We start from the raw sequence: 17,196 nt of genomic DNA, 5'->3' as shown, positions 1-17,196 counted from the left end.
CTTTTTTTATGGCTGAGTAGTATTCCATTGTATATATATACCACATCTTCTTGATCCAGTCATCAGTCGAGGGACACTTAGGTTGCTTCCACTTCTTGGCTATGGTGAATAATGCTGCAGTGAACATAGGGGTATATAAGCCTCTTTGGATTGTTGATTTCAGGTTCGTTGGATAGATTCCCAGTAGTAGGATAGCTGGATCATAGGGTATTTCTATTTCTAATTCTTTGAGAAATCTTGGAAGGGGTTTGACTACATACTTTACCAGCTGCTGACTGAGGGTCCAGCTTCTAATTATTCCACATCTAAGTGCTGTCTGGGATCCTCCCCACAGCCTGAAAGAGCTGCTGAGCGCTTCCCTCATCTTATCCCTCTGGCTCACTCCAACAATAAAACAAGCTCCAGCCTCTTCCCAGAAGGAGCTTGTCCAAACATTTAGCATCCCAACTGTTCCAGCTGCCACCCAAGGGACTGGCATCCAAATCACTCAACTCTGGGAGCTGATGGGGCTCAGCACTCATGAGTCATTTGGAACCACACCAAACAAAGAGATGGTTCTATTTGGGCACGCAAGCACTCCGGGCAACTAGTCCCTTGGGCTTAGTACAGAGTGAGTAAGCAAAAATACCCACCTCTCAGTTTCTCCCTGATATAAGCTAGACTTCACATCTAATGTCCTGACTTTCCCAGCTGCCACCCGAGGTCAGGCTTCCAGTTAGCTTGCACTGGGGAGCTGAGGCGCCAGGTAATTAGTAGTCCTCCAGGAACCTGAATTATGCCATTGGGACACTGATAGGTCTTGGCACAGTCTCAACTATTGGGAGCCACTAAGAACAAAGATTTGTGGCTGGGACAATCACAAAGGTTTGAGAGGTAACCAGGAACTTGGGCCAGTCAGATTGACAAGATTCATCTCCTACATGAGGCCAGTCTGTCAAGACTGGGCGAAGTGGCTGTTTAATTAATGTGCAGTAACCAACACAGAGATTCAAGGAAAATGAAGAAATGTGGAAATATGTTCCAAACAAAAGAACAAGATAAATCTCCAAAAACGAAACTTGACAAAACATAGATAAGTGATTTACCCAATGGAGAGTTCAAAATAACAGTTATAAAGATGCTCACAGATATCAGGAGAACAATGCATGAACAAAGTGAGAATTTCAACAAAGTGATAGAAAATATAAAAAAGTATCAAACAGAACTCATAGAGCTGAAGAATACAATAATTAACTGAAAAATTCAATAAAGGGGTTCAACAACACACTAGATCAAATAGAAGAATGATTCAGCAAACTCAAAGTCAAGGCAGTGGAAACCATCTAATCAGAAAAGCAAAAAAGAAAAAAGAGTGAAGATAGCTTAAGGAACTTATGGGACACCATTAAGCACACCAATTATGCATTATAGATGTCTCAAAAGAAGAGAGAAATAAAGGGGCAGAAAGCCTATTCAGAGAAATAATGGCTGAAGGTTTCCCTAGCCTGGGGAAAGAAACAGACACACAGGTCCAGGAATCCCAGAGAGTTCCAAATAAAAGGAATCCAAAGAAATGCTCATTGAGACACCTAATAATTAAATTGTCAAACGTTAAAGACAGAGAGCCTTAAAAGAAGCAAGAGAAAGCAACTTGTGACTCTGGAGGGCATTATGCTAAGTGAAATAAGCCAGAAAAAGACAAATACTGTATGGTGTCACTTACATATGGAATCCCAAAAAAAAAAAAAAAAAAAAAAAAGGTGAATTCATAGAACGGAAAGTAGAATGGCAATTGCCAGGGGCTAGGGGAAATGGGGATAGGTTGGTAAAGGTAAGAAACTTTCAGCTATAGGATCTAATGTATAACATGGTGACTGAAGTTGATTGAAAAAAAAGATATGCACTGAAAACCAAATACTTCCAATTATCATGTTAAAGCTCCCATTTATAACAGAGTAATCCTAAAATCAAAATGTCCTTAGGTGTTTTCTAAGATGTTTCCTAATGCAAAGTCTCTATTAAAGCTATCACTTGCTGAGAACTTACTATGCACCAGGCACTGTTCTCAGTGCTTTACACGTGAACCTCATTGAAATCTCATTATCAGTCCTAGGAGGTGTTACTGTTGTCATTATCCCCATTTTACAGATGAGGAGACTGAGGCATGGTTAGATTAGTTAATTTGTTCAAAGTCACGTAAGTGGCAGATCCAGGATAAAGAACTCAGCAGTCTGGCTTCAGGGACCATACTTCCTAACCACTATGCAATACTGATTTTCTCGGTTTGTATATATCACATGTCTGATCTAGTACTCAAATACCTGTATTCTAATCCTAAAGTTTTAAATATCTCTGTGATAGAAGTTACTTTATCTACTAATCCTTGTTTTCCTCAATATCTAGTGGTTAAGTTAGTCTCTAAGTCTATTTCCAGATCTCTATCCTTAGAATTTAATTTGTGTAAAAATCTTTGCCTGTGGTTGAACGCAGGTTTCAGGTAGAAAAGGAATCTTTGAGATATGGAAGAAAACTGTAATTTAATCTGTGTGTGTTTTTTTCTCATAAGCTACAGCACAGATTTTGGTTTTGTATTGAAATCATTCACGTGTGGACAAGAACTATATGTTATGTATCTTTGCACCTCACTGTGGTCACACCCGGTAACCCACTGAGTAGTTGATATGCACTTTCCTGATTGTAAATATTCAATATTTATTTGTTGATAATGAGCAGTTAGACAGATTACTTAGTCAATTAATGAAAACCTGCTCTTTGGCCAAGATCACTTAATATCTATGCAACAAGTGAAGTGAAAATAACCCTGCATTCTGTGATTTCTTCTTCTTCCAAGTTAATACAATAAAATGTGGCCTTGAGAGAGTAAATAATGGGGACTGTTCATGTTATGATGTCACAGATATGCCCACATCAGTGCCCACCTTGAGAACTATGTTATGTTATCATGTTGCTATATTATCAAAAATTTAAAGGTTAGAAATTGTATCTATTTAGGTAAATTTTTAAACTCTAGTTAGAAGACCATTTCAGTTTAAGGGAGTTTAAGAATTACTGTATTTTGCAGATATTGATAATAGTTATCTAGATGACCCCTGGAGAATTAAATAAAGAAATGTTAGAGATGTTCTGTTTATTTATTTTCTTAAAATCCAGCTTGTACTTGTTTTGAAGTGGAAGTGCAGAATTTAACCTGGAGACGTACACATTTAATTGTAATTGTTCAGACTAGGCTTGGGGTTTGTAGGTTATGATAGTTTTTGAATATTGAGCAAGCTTGCAATACAGTATTTTTTCCATTCAAGTCCTAAGAAAATACAATGGCACTGCCAAAATACTGTCATATTGAATTAGTAATAGACCTAAGTTGGTGTTTGTATTGGTCAGGGCCCAGTCAGGAGACAGAAATCACACAATTTAATATAGAAAATTATCAACGTGATTGAAGATAGTAATTAATATAAATGATTGAACATTTGTGGTTCAATGCTTACAGAGTCATGAATTAGTATACAAAATAATTAATAAGATTTGTTTGTTCGTTAAGGACATTTTTACACTTTATTAAGATGCTAAATTCAAAATAATATAGACATAGTTCTATTTAATATACTGATGTAATTATATTTCAAGTTAAATTTATTTTTATTTAAATTATTTATTTATTTTATTTAAATTAATATTTAAATTTACCTATTTGTATATTTACATACCTTTATATGTGTAAATGCATCATAGAAATGTGTTAATACCCCTTCTAGTACAAATTTTCACATAAATGGTACACGAGTAGAATTAGAATTTTTCCTTTTTTCCATAAAATCACTGTTTTCCTTTGCCCAGATAATAGACATTCTTTTTGTTCCTCAATCTATTCTGTTAAACTTGCTCTTGATGTATTTTAACAAAAATTCCTTTTTTTAAATATTAAAAGTTCCTATTAATCTTTGCTTCTTGTTGAAATGTGTTCTAAAAACACAACGTTTTATTTCCTTTGACAATAGTCGATTTTACCTTTCTCAAATTTAGGTCTCAAATTAGGAATAGTAGAACTGTTAAGACATATTTTTATCTATAATCTATTTCCGGGTCCTGGAAAGGTCCCTGGGTAACACGCTTGCTCCTCTATTTTCCTCAAAGAAATGGAATAAGAATAGTAAAAATAATCAAGTTTGTTGGTCAGTCTCAAAATTTGGTTATTTCACAAAAAGGTGAGAACCTTTTGTTTACCAAACTTAAGTTAAAAGAAAAGAACTGATAAATCTAGAAGAAAGTATCTTCCTAAGTTTATTAACATATAAGTTAAATAATATAATGTAAATATGTTACGATGATTGTGTGCTTTTCAGATTAAAGAAGGGTACTCATGTTTAAGCACCAAGACTTGAATAATAATTATTTATTAAAAGATTTTTGCTACTAGGATTCTAGATTTAAATACTCGTTAATTGAGGACACTTGGAGTGATATTAAAGTCCTCATACAGTATCTCTCTTCTTCACATTTCACTATCCACCTCTGTAACACGCTGAACCCCAGTGCACCATCTTACTCCATCTAAAAAAAGAAATTCTCTGAATGTTTTCATCTCTGTTAGAAAATTATCTATGCTTTGCACAGGCCTTTTGTAAATCCACCTGGATAATCCTGATTCAATTTTCTTTTGTGATGGTTTACACTTAAAAACAAGAACTTGAAATTATCAGGCAGGCTATACAATTACAGATTTAAGTTCAATCTCGCAACGTGAACCTCTGCTCAAATTTAAATCAGTCAGTATGACTAAGCTAATTATCCTCACTTGGGCTTTCCAGGTAAAAAGAGATGAAGATCAACATTTGAACAAATAATAATGTTCCAGTGTGCTTGGTCATTGTTTGTGTATTTTGAGAACTAACTTGCATTGAGAATGTTATTAAATACTTTTGTAAGGCTTTACCTTTTACTCAAAAACTTCATTGTTCCCATCCTCAATCTTCAGTGAAAAATAGAACAAACGGAATTCAAAAACTAAAAACTGGCAAAGCTCTCAGAGCCTCTAGAACTTCCATGGCCTAAGATATTGCCATAAGCCTTGATATAGACTCTCTATATGGGTTACTAACAGGCCACCCCACGCATTCAGGGTACTTCCCTATGTGAACAGATATGACTGGATACAATTAGTCTTATCATTAAACAGGTACAAACAGTTTTTCTAAAATAATCCATCAAGCACATCCCTTCATAACTTGAACATGGAAATTTAGTCTTCTCAAAGAACACCATAAAAAATCCATCCTTACCGTTTGAAAGAAAGGACATGACTAGGTACTGTAACAACCAGCATAGCATGAAAACTCCAAAAGTATTGGTCCTTGGATCCATGTTTGCCAATAAGGAGACATATACCATCTTCTCTTGATCACCAGATATCATCTTCTCCTGACCACTGAATGTCCATTCCATTGGGACACTTTAAATTGAGGATTCTTTTTTTTTTTTTTTTTTGGTGAGGAAGATCAGCCCTGAGCTAACATCCATGCCAATCCTCCTCTTTTTGCTGAGGAAGACTGGCCCTGGGCTAATATCTGTGCATATCTTCCTCCACTTTATGTGGGACGCCACACAGCATGGCCTGACAAGCAGTGCCTTGGTGTGCACCGGGGATCCAAACCAGGGCTGCCAGCAGCAGAGCTCGCGCACTTAACTGCTATGCCACGGGGCCAGCCCCTAAGTTGAGGATTCTTAAGCGTCCTCTAAAAACAGACAGTTGCATGGAGTAGAAAACTTTCACCCAAGATGATAGAACAAAATTAATTTTCTGATTCCCCATCTTCTTATTTCTTTCCATTTCTTCTTCTCTAATCTTGCCTATTATTGCATTTTAACACCCCATATTGACTGAATGATTTCTCAACAATCTTCCGTAAGGGAGCTGTTCTTCACCTTTTCCCTGTTGACGCCCTATGGTCATTTATTACTCAAGGAAAAACAAAATTTTCTTGTGCATTTTCTTCATACCAGAGCTACCACTTTTATTTTTGGTGAGGAAGATTAGCCTTGAGCTAATATCTGTTGCCAATCTTCCTCTTTCTGCTGAGGAAGATTGGCCCTGGATTAACATCCGTGCCCATCTTCCTCTACTTTATATGGGATGCCTGCCACAGCATGGCTTGATAAGCAGTACATAGGTCTGCATCCGAGATCTGAACCTGCGGACCCCGGGCCGCCAAAACAGAGCAAGTGAACTTAACCACTATGCCATTGGGCAGGCCCCCAGAGCTACTACTGTGAATTAACTGATTTGCAAGTCTACCACCCCCCATCTGTTCCTGCTGTCAAGCATCTAACAGCTGTTCCCTTTAAAACATGCATTCTCAACAGGGCTGATATCACCCTCAAGGGGGCAAAAATCAGTTCTTATGGGTTGAAAATGTCTTACTCTTTTTATGTATAAGCATGGTTATAAATACAGTGCATCAACAGGTATACAGTGTATCTGTATCTATGGTATTAAGATTTTTTGGGTATGGCAAATAGAAACAAAATACCAAAAAGTCTCCTTAGGAGACAAAATTGAAAAAAGATTGAGAAACATTGCTAAAATATTTCAGAATGCAGATATTCTTTTACAGGTCTTGTACAGTACTTAAATTACCCTTAGATTATTAATTCCAATCTTTAATCTTATACGAATTGGATCTTGACAGCACACCCCCCCCAACAAAATACTTCTATTGAGGTCATTGTATCCTTATCAGCTAAACCTAGCTCATCAGAAGTGAGTATAATTTCAGAACTATCATTGTTAGAATAGTCTGTCTTCTGTTCTCTCAGAAACACTCTAGCCTGCTTTGCAGGAATTGTTTAATTCTACTCAGAAAACCTGACCACCTTAACGACCCAGTGATTGATTTGCTCCAGTTAAAATGAAGGATACTTATACTACCAAGAGGGGCTGTGCTCTTCTAGGGTGCCACTGCATATGTGGACATCACTTCTGCTCTTAAAACCCAACAAAGCATTTTTAAGTCCATTTTTAGCATAGCCTATGATTTCCTCTTAAGGAACTCCCGAGGGGGTGTTTGTGTGATAGCGAACACTTCTTTCTGTACCTCATAAATGTTAACAGTCAAGTAAACAGTCCATGACTAAGCTAAAAGAAAAAGCCACTTGGATCTCTGAGACAGACCTAGAAGGGATGTGTTTTAATGGTCTGGGTTTAGTTATCTAGGTCCCTGGCTTCTTGGTCTGTTTCAAGGGCTAAAACAATTCTGTTGTCTGTGTTGCAGTTGGCTGTTTGCATTCTATCCAAAGTCTTAGGTGCTATTGCACAGCCATTATCACATCACATGATTCAACAACTTGTCTTGTAACAATAGCAGCGTGAAGGACTAACTCTAGGCCAACTACAAACAACATTTTCTCAAAAATCTCCTGATTCACAGAATTTCAACAATGGTGAAGATCTGGATATCACAGATTCATGTCCTATGACTTGAATTAATCTGCCTTTAACCAAAAACAGGGGATTAAGATAGAAAAAACCATCCCTCAGAGCTCTTAGCCGGTGTGCCCTGCCAAACATAATAATCTCACAGAATACAAACATTACACAAGGTCACCTTGGGACCATGATAGAGTGAGACAAAAATGAGACCACTCGTAAATCATATCTAAGCACAGACAAAAATCAGAACACTGTGCAAACTACAAAAATAACCAAATATCCCTCTCTTCCAGCTGACATAAGTGATAGCATCTTCTTTCCCAATTACAACTTAAGTCTTGCTATGTTTTTCCTGCCTCCTGTATTAAAACTATTAAGAAAACTTCAGCAACTATACAGGGTTATACAAGTGAAAGGAATCAAAATCTCCAAAATTATACTTAAATGACATTTTAATAAAGACAAAAGATCTGATACCATACGAGAAAGAAAGCACAGGCAAATATCAGGAAGATTCTAGACATCTATGCACATCTTCCAAAGTCCTCTTCCAATCACACAGGATGTGCTCTGTCTTTGGAACATGAACCATCAAGTTGTGTGTGCAATATTTCAGCCTCAGGGAAACCAAGGCACAAGTTTATTGAGGGATATTTTATCTCACACTGGTCACATTGCCAAAGCCTGTTAAAGCCAGTATAGAACATTAATTTATATTTTCAATAAAAAATGTAATCAAGCTGATATAGGTCACACGCATGTGCTTTTTTTGCACATTAAACATCACATTATAAATCATTACCTAGTGCATTCATTCCTGTCTTGCCTATGTTTTGTCAATGCAAATAATCCATAATCAATCAATAAATCAAAATTAGGGTCAGTTTGTTATGAGCCAAATTTGAGAACCATGTAGCCTGGGGCCTTTCTTTCCCAAGGAAGGAAGGGCACCAAAGAAGTGGGGTGTACAGAGTGGTTATATACCATCAAAGAGCATGTATCACATATGATTGCAATGTCCCTTTTACAATAGTCATGAGATTGTCCTGTTGGCACAGTGACTGATGGACACAGCAGGTATCAGGTCTGCCATGTCAATGGGCACAGCAGGTAGCAGGTTTGTTGTCTCAAATTAGGTGCAGCAATCAAATCCTAGCCTAGTGAGAAATGCTTATCCTTAAGGACATGCTAGTGTAGGGGAAGTTGCATCCTTATCTTAAGGGCATTTGTTCTTGTCTTTGGGACATGGTAAATGCTTAAAACAGATATATAATGCATATTCAAAGGGCACATCAGGCCCTTTTGGAAAAACAAGGTCACGCTGAATTAATTTTACACCAAATGACTTCCTCATATACTCCAATGTGTCCTATTGCTTGCCATTTATTTATCGGTTTTCAGGTGCTCCTGGAGATAATTGTGGAGCTACCACAGAACATCTGCAAGTTAGCCCTACCCCTCTACAGTACTCAATAACCAAATTGCTCAGTGAACCAAAATGCTGGTTTCTGACAGCATCCAACCCAGAGCAAGCCTCACTTTATTGAACCTTCCCCCAAATCTCCTAGCCCAAGCCAAATCCTGGAACAAGCACTTCCTAATACCTTCCTACTGAAATGCTCCACTGTGTAGGTTAAAGTTGCCTTATAACTGAACTGGGTCAGAAAAGCTATAGCCTTATCTCTGGGGACTCTGGCTGACTGCTTTTGACTCTTGGCAAAGATAAGAGTAGTGGAATTTATAATGTGCTGTTTGAAGTTTGGAACTCACATGGCTACCCCCAGGCCAGTTTGTTGGCTCGTGGTTTTCAACTGGCACAACCAGTTAGGCAGCCTGACTTGAATGTCACCAATGGGGAATAAAAACCCAGAGAGGAAATTCTGTCTTGAGCTTTTCCAGAGCTATAATTCAGTAGATATATCTTGGTAGTTTAATTTGAAGACAGAACACGGACCATGTGTGAATAAGAATCCTGGGGAGATTGCCCTTGGAAGTCTCCAGGATCCCAAATGTTGGTCTGCATCCTCTTTTTCTTGTTGCACTGCCTCTGTGGCCTTTAGATAAAGACCTTACAGGAGTATGTTCTGTGGAGCCTTAAGATTGCTTTCAAGAGAGCCTAGAAATAAGCTCATGGATATAGGGTCAATTAATTTATGACAAAGGAACCAAGAATATACAATGGGAAAAAGACATTCTCTCCAATAAATGGCATTGGGAAAACTGAACAGCCAAATGCAAAAGAATGAAACTGGACCACTGTCTTATACCATACACAAAAATTAACTCAAAAGGGATTAAAGAATTGAATGTAAGAACTGAAACCATAAAACTCCTAGAAGAAAAGGTTGGTGGTAAACTCCTGTACATTGGTCTTGGTGATGATTTTTTGGGTTTGACTCCAAAAGCAAAGGCAAAAATAAACAAATGGGACTACACCAAACTAAAGAGCTTCTGTGCAGCAAAGGAAACCATCAAAGTGAAAAGGCAACCTACTCAATGGGAGAAAATATTTGCAAATCATATATTAGATAAGTGGTTAATATCTAAAATATATAAAGAACTCACACAACTCAATAGAATAAAAAACAATCTAATTAAAAGCTGGTCAGAGGATCTGAATAGATATTTTTCTAAGGAAGACAAACAGATGGCCACCAGACATGTGAAAAGATGCTCAGCATCACTAATCACCCAGGGAAATGTAGATCAAAGCCATAAAGAGATATCACCTCACATCTGTCAGAATGGCTATCATCAAAAAGAAAAGAGATAAATCCTGGCAAGGATCTGGAGAAAAGGGAACCTTTGTGCACTGTTGGTGGGAATGTAAACTAGTGCAGCCAGTATGGAAAACAGTATGGAGGTTCCTCAAGAAATTAAAAATAGACCTATCCTATGATCCAGCAATTCCACCTCTGTGTATTTATCTGAAGAAAATGAAAACACTAACTAGAAAAGATATATGCACCCCTCATGTTTATTGCAGTATTATTATAATAGCAAAGATATGGAAACAACCTAAGTGTCCATTGATGGATGACTGGATAAAGAAAATATGGTGCATATATACAATGGATTATTATTCAGCCACAAAAAAGAAATGAAATCTTGCCATTCGCAACAACATGAATGGAACATGAGGGCATTATGCTAAGTGAAATAAGTCAGACAGAGAAAGACAAATACCATATGATCGCACTTATTTGTGGCATCTAAAAAACAAAAACTAAACAAAAACAAGCTCATAGATACAGAGAACAGATTGATTGCTAGAGGCAGGGTGTGGGGGCTGGGCATAATGGGTGAAAGGAACCAAAGGTTATAAACTTACTGTTATAAAAGAAATAAGGCATGGGGATGTACAGCATGGTGACTATGGTTAATAATACCATATTGCATATTTGGAAAGTTGCTAAGAGAGTAGATCTTAACAGTTCTCATCGCAAGAGAAGAAAAAATTTCTGTAACTATGTATGCTGACAGATGTTAACTAGACTTATTATGGTGATTATTTCACAACATATGCAAATATCAAATCATGTACACTTGAAACTAATATAACGTATGTCAATTATATCTCAATAAAAAAATAAATTTAAAAATAAACAAATAAATAAATAAGATTACTTTCAAACATCCAAACTGGCAAAAACCTTGCACCCATGGATTCCTGTGGTGTGTGGTATCCTTTGTTATAGCAAACAAAAACCCAGCTGTAACTCAGATCTGTTCTTGTTGGTCTTAGGCTGGCAGGCATCAGTGAGGGAAATCAAGGTAGAAATCTCAGCACCAAAGTAGACAGACATAATTTATATCAGTAGAAAATAAAATATCTGTTACTCTCTACTTGTTGAACAAAAGATTTGGAAAGAAAACAGATGGAACCATAGTATATGGCTATGTTTAGGAGGGTACATTAATGTGTCATTGCATGTATAAAAGAAGTCTTGGGGACAGGGCTAGAGAGAACAGAATTGTTCTGCATTTTAAAAAAAGACTTTTTACAAATTTTTTTTCTTTCTTTTTTGTCTTTTCCCTGAAGGACAGTAAAATAGGATGGCTAGAAAGGGTGCACCACATAGTAGCTAAAGGCTAGAGACTAAGTCTAAATGTAGCCAAAGGACTATTCGCTTCCAGAACCCTCAAAATATAAAGCAGAATAAAAAACAAACAAAAAACTTGCGTAAGTCCTGGAAACTAGAAAGAGTGTCTTCCATGCATATACGTACGAGATATAGTATGGAAAGGTAAAAAATAATTAATGCAAAAGGGACAGACCTTGCTTGATCTGATGGTCTCTATTCAGAAGAGCAGTGGACCCAAGTGATGTGTTCAAAAGACTCTCCCATGATCCCACCAAAATTGCTTTATTTTTAGGATAAAGAGTAGACTGGCAAACAAACGCAGAGAAGTTGGGAAGGTCTTTGGATTTAGCCCACAAACTGAAAATCAGCATGTAGTTAATGCTCTCTCCTAAGAGAGATTGATGCCTATTAAATTGCCTTTTTATTTTAAGGAAAGGAAGGAGGATAGACGTGGCAGTGTAGGGTGGGGACAAGCAGATAGGCATACAAATCTACTCCCTAGAAAGAGAACCAGGCTGGTATCTACTTTCATGCAATAATAAATTGTAGAAAACTACAAGGGAACACTTGTAAAGTTTTTGTTTGTTTGTTTTTAAAGATTTTGACCTAAGAATACTATATTCAACAAAATTATCAAATTATTAATAGACTTAAGAAATTATACCACATAACATCCTTCCTGAAAAAAAAAAAATCTCCATTTGACACACTTCTTCCTCCTTGATACCCTTTCTTCACTTACCTAGCAGGGCAATGCTCATGGGTGTCTTATCCATAGTCTTCTTTGTTGATCCCTCAACTTCTCCTCAAATTTGAAATGTTGGGGTGCCACCAGGGCTAAGTCCTGGGCCTCTTCTCTTCTCTATCAACATTCCCTTTCTCAATGATCCCATTTAGTTCCATAACTTTATATGCAAATGACCCCCATTTTTTTTTCGTGAGGAAGATTGGCCCTGAGCTAATGTCTGTTGCCAATTGTCCTCCTTGAGAAAGATTAGCCCTGAGCTACCATCTGTGCCCATCTTCCTCTATTTTGTACGTGTGATGCTGCCACAGCATGACTTGATGAGTGGTGCGTAGGTCTGTGTCCCCAGGCCACTGAAGCAGAGAGTGTGAACTTAACCACTATGCGACCCGGCCGACCCCTATAACCCCCATATTTCTAACTGCAGCCCAGAGCTCTCTCTCTTAACCCCAAGCTTGTGAATTGAGTTACATGCTAGGAATCTTTAGTTGTATATCTGATGGATGTCTTGATCTCACTTGTCCAAAATAGAACTCTTACTCTACCCACAAACCTGCCTTACCCAAAGCCTTCCCCCATTTCCCTTGAGAACAAATCTCCCTTTTGCTTGCTCAGGCCATAAAATCTAGGGTCATTCTCAACTGTCCTTTATCTCTCACATCCCACACCAACCTGTCAGCAAATCAGATGAATTTCACCTTCAAAATATACCCGGAATCCAAGCACCTCTGACCACCCCCAGGGCTATCATACTGCTCTGAGCCACCATCATCTCCTTCCTATACCTCTATAATTCCCTCCTAATCTGTCTCTGTGATTCTGACTTTACCCTCCATAGTCTTTTGTCAATACAGAAACCAAACTGACCCCCTAAAACTAAAATGTAAGCCAGATCAAGACTTTACTCTGCTCAAAACCCTGTAATGACTTCCCATCTCCCACAGAGACAACGCCGAAGTCCTTACAATGACCTGCGGTTATTACACGATCTCACCCTGTTCTCTCACTGTGGCTTCATTTACTCAGCTCCAGCCACTGTCACTTTCTGCTGTTCCTGGAACACGACAGCGGTACTTTTGTTTTTCCTTGGCTCTTCCTTCTCCCTGGATCCCTCTTTCACTGTGGTATTCTATTGCCTCTTATCTCCTTGATATTCTGTTGGCTAAATCTCTCACTCTCTTTAAGCCTTTGCTCAATGTATCTGACCTTGACCATGGTATTTAACACAGCAGTCTACACCACCAACATCCTTCACCTTCCCTTACCTTTTTTCCTTCCTTAGTATTTGTTACTTTTTACACATTTACTTATTTTTATTGTTTATTGTTAATCTGACCATTAGAGAATGTAGACTCTAACAGCTCTGAGGTCTTTCTATATTCTGTTCACTGATGTATCCCAAGTGACTAAAATATTGGCAGGCATTGTAGATCAATCAGTATTTCTTCAATGAATAATTAATCCTGAGAGCCAGCCCCGTGGCTTAGCGGTTAAGAGCGCGCGCTCCACTGCCTGAGGCCCGGGGTTCGGATCCCAGGTGCGAATCGACGCACCACTTGTCCGGCCATGCTGAGGCCTTGTCCCACATACAGCAACTAGAAGGATGTGCAGCTATGACACAACTATCTACTGGGGCTTTGGGGGAAAAAATGAACAAATAAAATTATAAAAAAAAAGAAAGAAACTGAGGACAAAAAAAAATTGTTATAAAAAAAAAAATTGATCCAGAACTTTAGTGTACTACAAGTATGGATTAATACTATCTAAAGAAATGTTTTAAAATATATGTGGAACGTATGGAAACAAAATTATGGGGGGGAGCTTTGCTATACTACACTCTATATTTGCTAGGTTCACTTGACTAAACATTTGTTAGGATATAACAGACTATAGTACAAATAATAGAGCAGATTTATGAGCTATTCAAATTATGCACCTCAGAGAACACACCATTTCTTTTTTAAAAAATACAAAGTACACAGTTAAATATTTGTCATTATTTTATAAATTATTAAAATGTTTTAAACAAAAAACTAAATATCTGGAAGAAAGGAAATCACTCTTCTAAATAACTCTTGAGCTGAGAAGAATTTTAAACAGTAAGTACAGAGTATTTACAATAAATGATATCGACAGCACTGCATATCTAAATGTATGAGATGTGCCAACTTCCTACCCAGAGACAATGTCATTGTCTTGAATGCTCTTATTATTGATGAGTTAATTAAATTAAATTTCCAAGAGATTTAGTTACTTATTCAAGATCACACAGTTCAGGTGGCTGGATTAGGACTTGAACCCATTTATTTTCTCATTGCATAAGCTGTATGATACTCCTGTTTAGAAAAGACTTTTAGAAAAAATAATAGCTAACCAACAGCCTCTTAGAGCTTCTGTCTCATCTCTGAAGCAAACATAAAGAATAAAAAATAAGAAATGAGTGATCTTGAAAGTCATTATAGTGTCATCTACTGAGACTTAAAAGTCTTAAAAGTCGTATAGTCATAAACACTGAGAGACAAGATTTCACTGATTGATACATTTTGTTGAAAACATACATACGCTGCAATAACTTAAACAATTAGGATAGGAGCTCCTTTAGACCAGGAAGTTCTTTATTTGTTTTAGAAAACAAAAGTAACAGGTGGTTATAATGAAGCATCATTAGTGGCACCTGCCTCATGGAGGCGACGGAGGAGCAGTGTAAATAGGACTGTTTCAGTTATATATGGCAGAGTGACAAATTACTCCAAAACGTAGTGGCTTAAAACAACCTCACTCATTTTATTATCTCGTGCTGCTCTGAGTGCTGACAGGTGCAGCCAGACGGTTCTCTCTTCGAGTTTCTAGTGCAGTTGCACTCAGATGTTGGCTGGGTCTGGAGTCATCGCAAAGCCTTCCTCACTTATTTCGCAGTTGAGGATAACTGTCACCTAGAACTTCAGCTTGGACTGTTGTCCAGAGTACCTATGTGTGGTCTCACTTCTTCTCAGCCTGGAGGCTGAGTTCCAAGAGCAAGCTTCCCAAGAGCTTCTCAGTGTAGACAGAAGCTACACCAAGTTTTATGATCTAGCATCGGATGTCACATTTATTGGAGTAGTCAAAGCCCCAACACATTCAAGGGCAGTGGGCACAAACTCCTCCTTTCAATGGCAAATGTCAAAGATATTGGGGGCCACGTGTTAAAACAGACACTGAAATTATGAGGAAAAAATCAGATCAGAATCCATAATGTAGGACATTCTATAATAAAATTGGCCCAGACTCTTCAATAAATGAATGCCCTAGAGAAAAAAGAAAGAGCAGAGGGACTACTCTTTATTATAAGAGACCAAAGTGACAGCAACCAAATGCAAAGGGCAAACTTTGATTAGATCCTGGACTGAGGAGGGAAGGGGTCCTAAAAGACATTTGTGGAAAATTTGGATATAAAATATATCTTAGAATATATATTGAATTATTTTTTAATTTTCATAGATTTATTTATATGTGCAACTTACTTTTGAATCATTCAGAAAAAAAAAATAAGAAGAAGCAAGAGAGAGAGGTAAAGTTCACATGGAAAAGTTGTAATAATTATTGGATCTAGGTGAGGAAAATACCAGTGCTTATTCAACTATTCTTTTTTTTTTTTTTAATTTTTTGTTTATTGCGGTAACATTAGTTTATAACATTGTTGAACCATATAATCATGAAACTTCCCCCCTAAAAGTTGCACTTTTATAGTTGCAGCCGTACATTACAGTCACAAGGTGGCGATAGACTCGTTTTTGAATTTACTATATAAGAACCTTCCTGCTGTGAAAGGAGAATCCAGAAAAAAATATTTCTTAATGTCCTCAAATACTGGCTCTAGGAGTAGACATGCGTAAAAATCTCAGAAGGCAAGAATCACGGAGAAAATTTACACTACAGTTGAACAGTTAACATTCAAATAGGCATGCTGGAAAGTGGAAGAAACACTGAAATGGAAAGAAGCAAGGACTCACAGTTTGAGAGAAACCTAGTTTCTAGTCCTGGCTCTGTCAGTGTTTAATTTTGTGACCTTACCCATGGCAGCTGTGAGTAGCTCTCACATGCAAAGTGAGGAAATTTGGACTCAGGTATCTTTGGCTCTCTTTCCACTTGTAAAAAGAGTTACTTCTCTTTTTAGTTTGACTTGAATATGGTAACTTTCTAATAATGTACTTCCACATCTTAGTCCTCAGAGACAATGACACTAGGAGGAAATGTCTGGTAAACTCAACTGACATTCTGTTGCTGTGAGTAGGTTCCTATGGGGAAGGAAACATAGTTCCTTTTAAAATGTGTACATATGTGATTACAGATGCCATAAACTATCTCTGTGCACTGTCTGTTTGCAGCACATGGATAGGTGTTTCTAAAAACATAGGTAGATGATGATAGATAGATAGATAGATAGATAGATAGATAGATTTTCTGTAATTGTTATCATAGAGACAGTTAATTAAACTCAATTACTTCCCTTCCTGCTCCTACACATTGCCATCCCATATGCAAGCAAGGAGGGGAGAGTAACACAACAAAATAATAAGGGATGAAGAGGCAGTGGGCAATAGGACATATGATGAGGATCTGGCAATTAAATGATAAATTTCTTTGATGACAAAATGAAATAGAGCTGGTTCTGAATGAATTATCCTGTGAACTTTATCTTTCTCACACGGCGGGCAATTCATCTTGTTCATGATCCTCTCGACATTTCTGACATGCCACTTCCAGGATCCTGGTGTTCTTTTACAGTTGTTCTGCTTGCTTCAAAAGGATCCAGATCTTCCCTGTTTTATCATGTCCATTGTTACAAAACTATTTGCAACTTCTTTCCCTCCTCAAAACTAAAGGCCATTGCCTAGGAAAAACATTTTCAAACTAAGTGACATATTTTATTGATTGAAAGTCCCTTTTCATCCCTCCCTTTT

The sequence above is a fragment of the Diceros bicornis genome, chromosome 17, assembly GCF_020826845.1.
Source record: "Diceros bicornis minor isolate mBicDic1 chromosome 17, mDicBic1.mat.cur, whole genome shotgun sequence".
Lineage (NCBI taxonomy): Eukaryota > Metazoa > Chordata > Mammalia > Perissodactyla > Rhinocerotidae > Diceros > Diceros bicornis.
Note: the sequence above shows the minus strand (reverse complement) of the source record.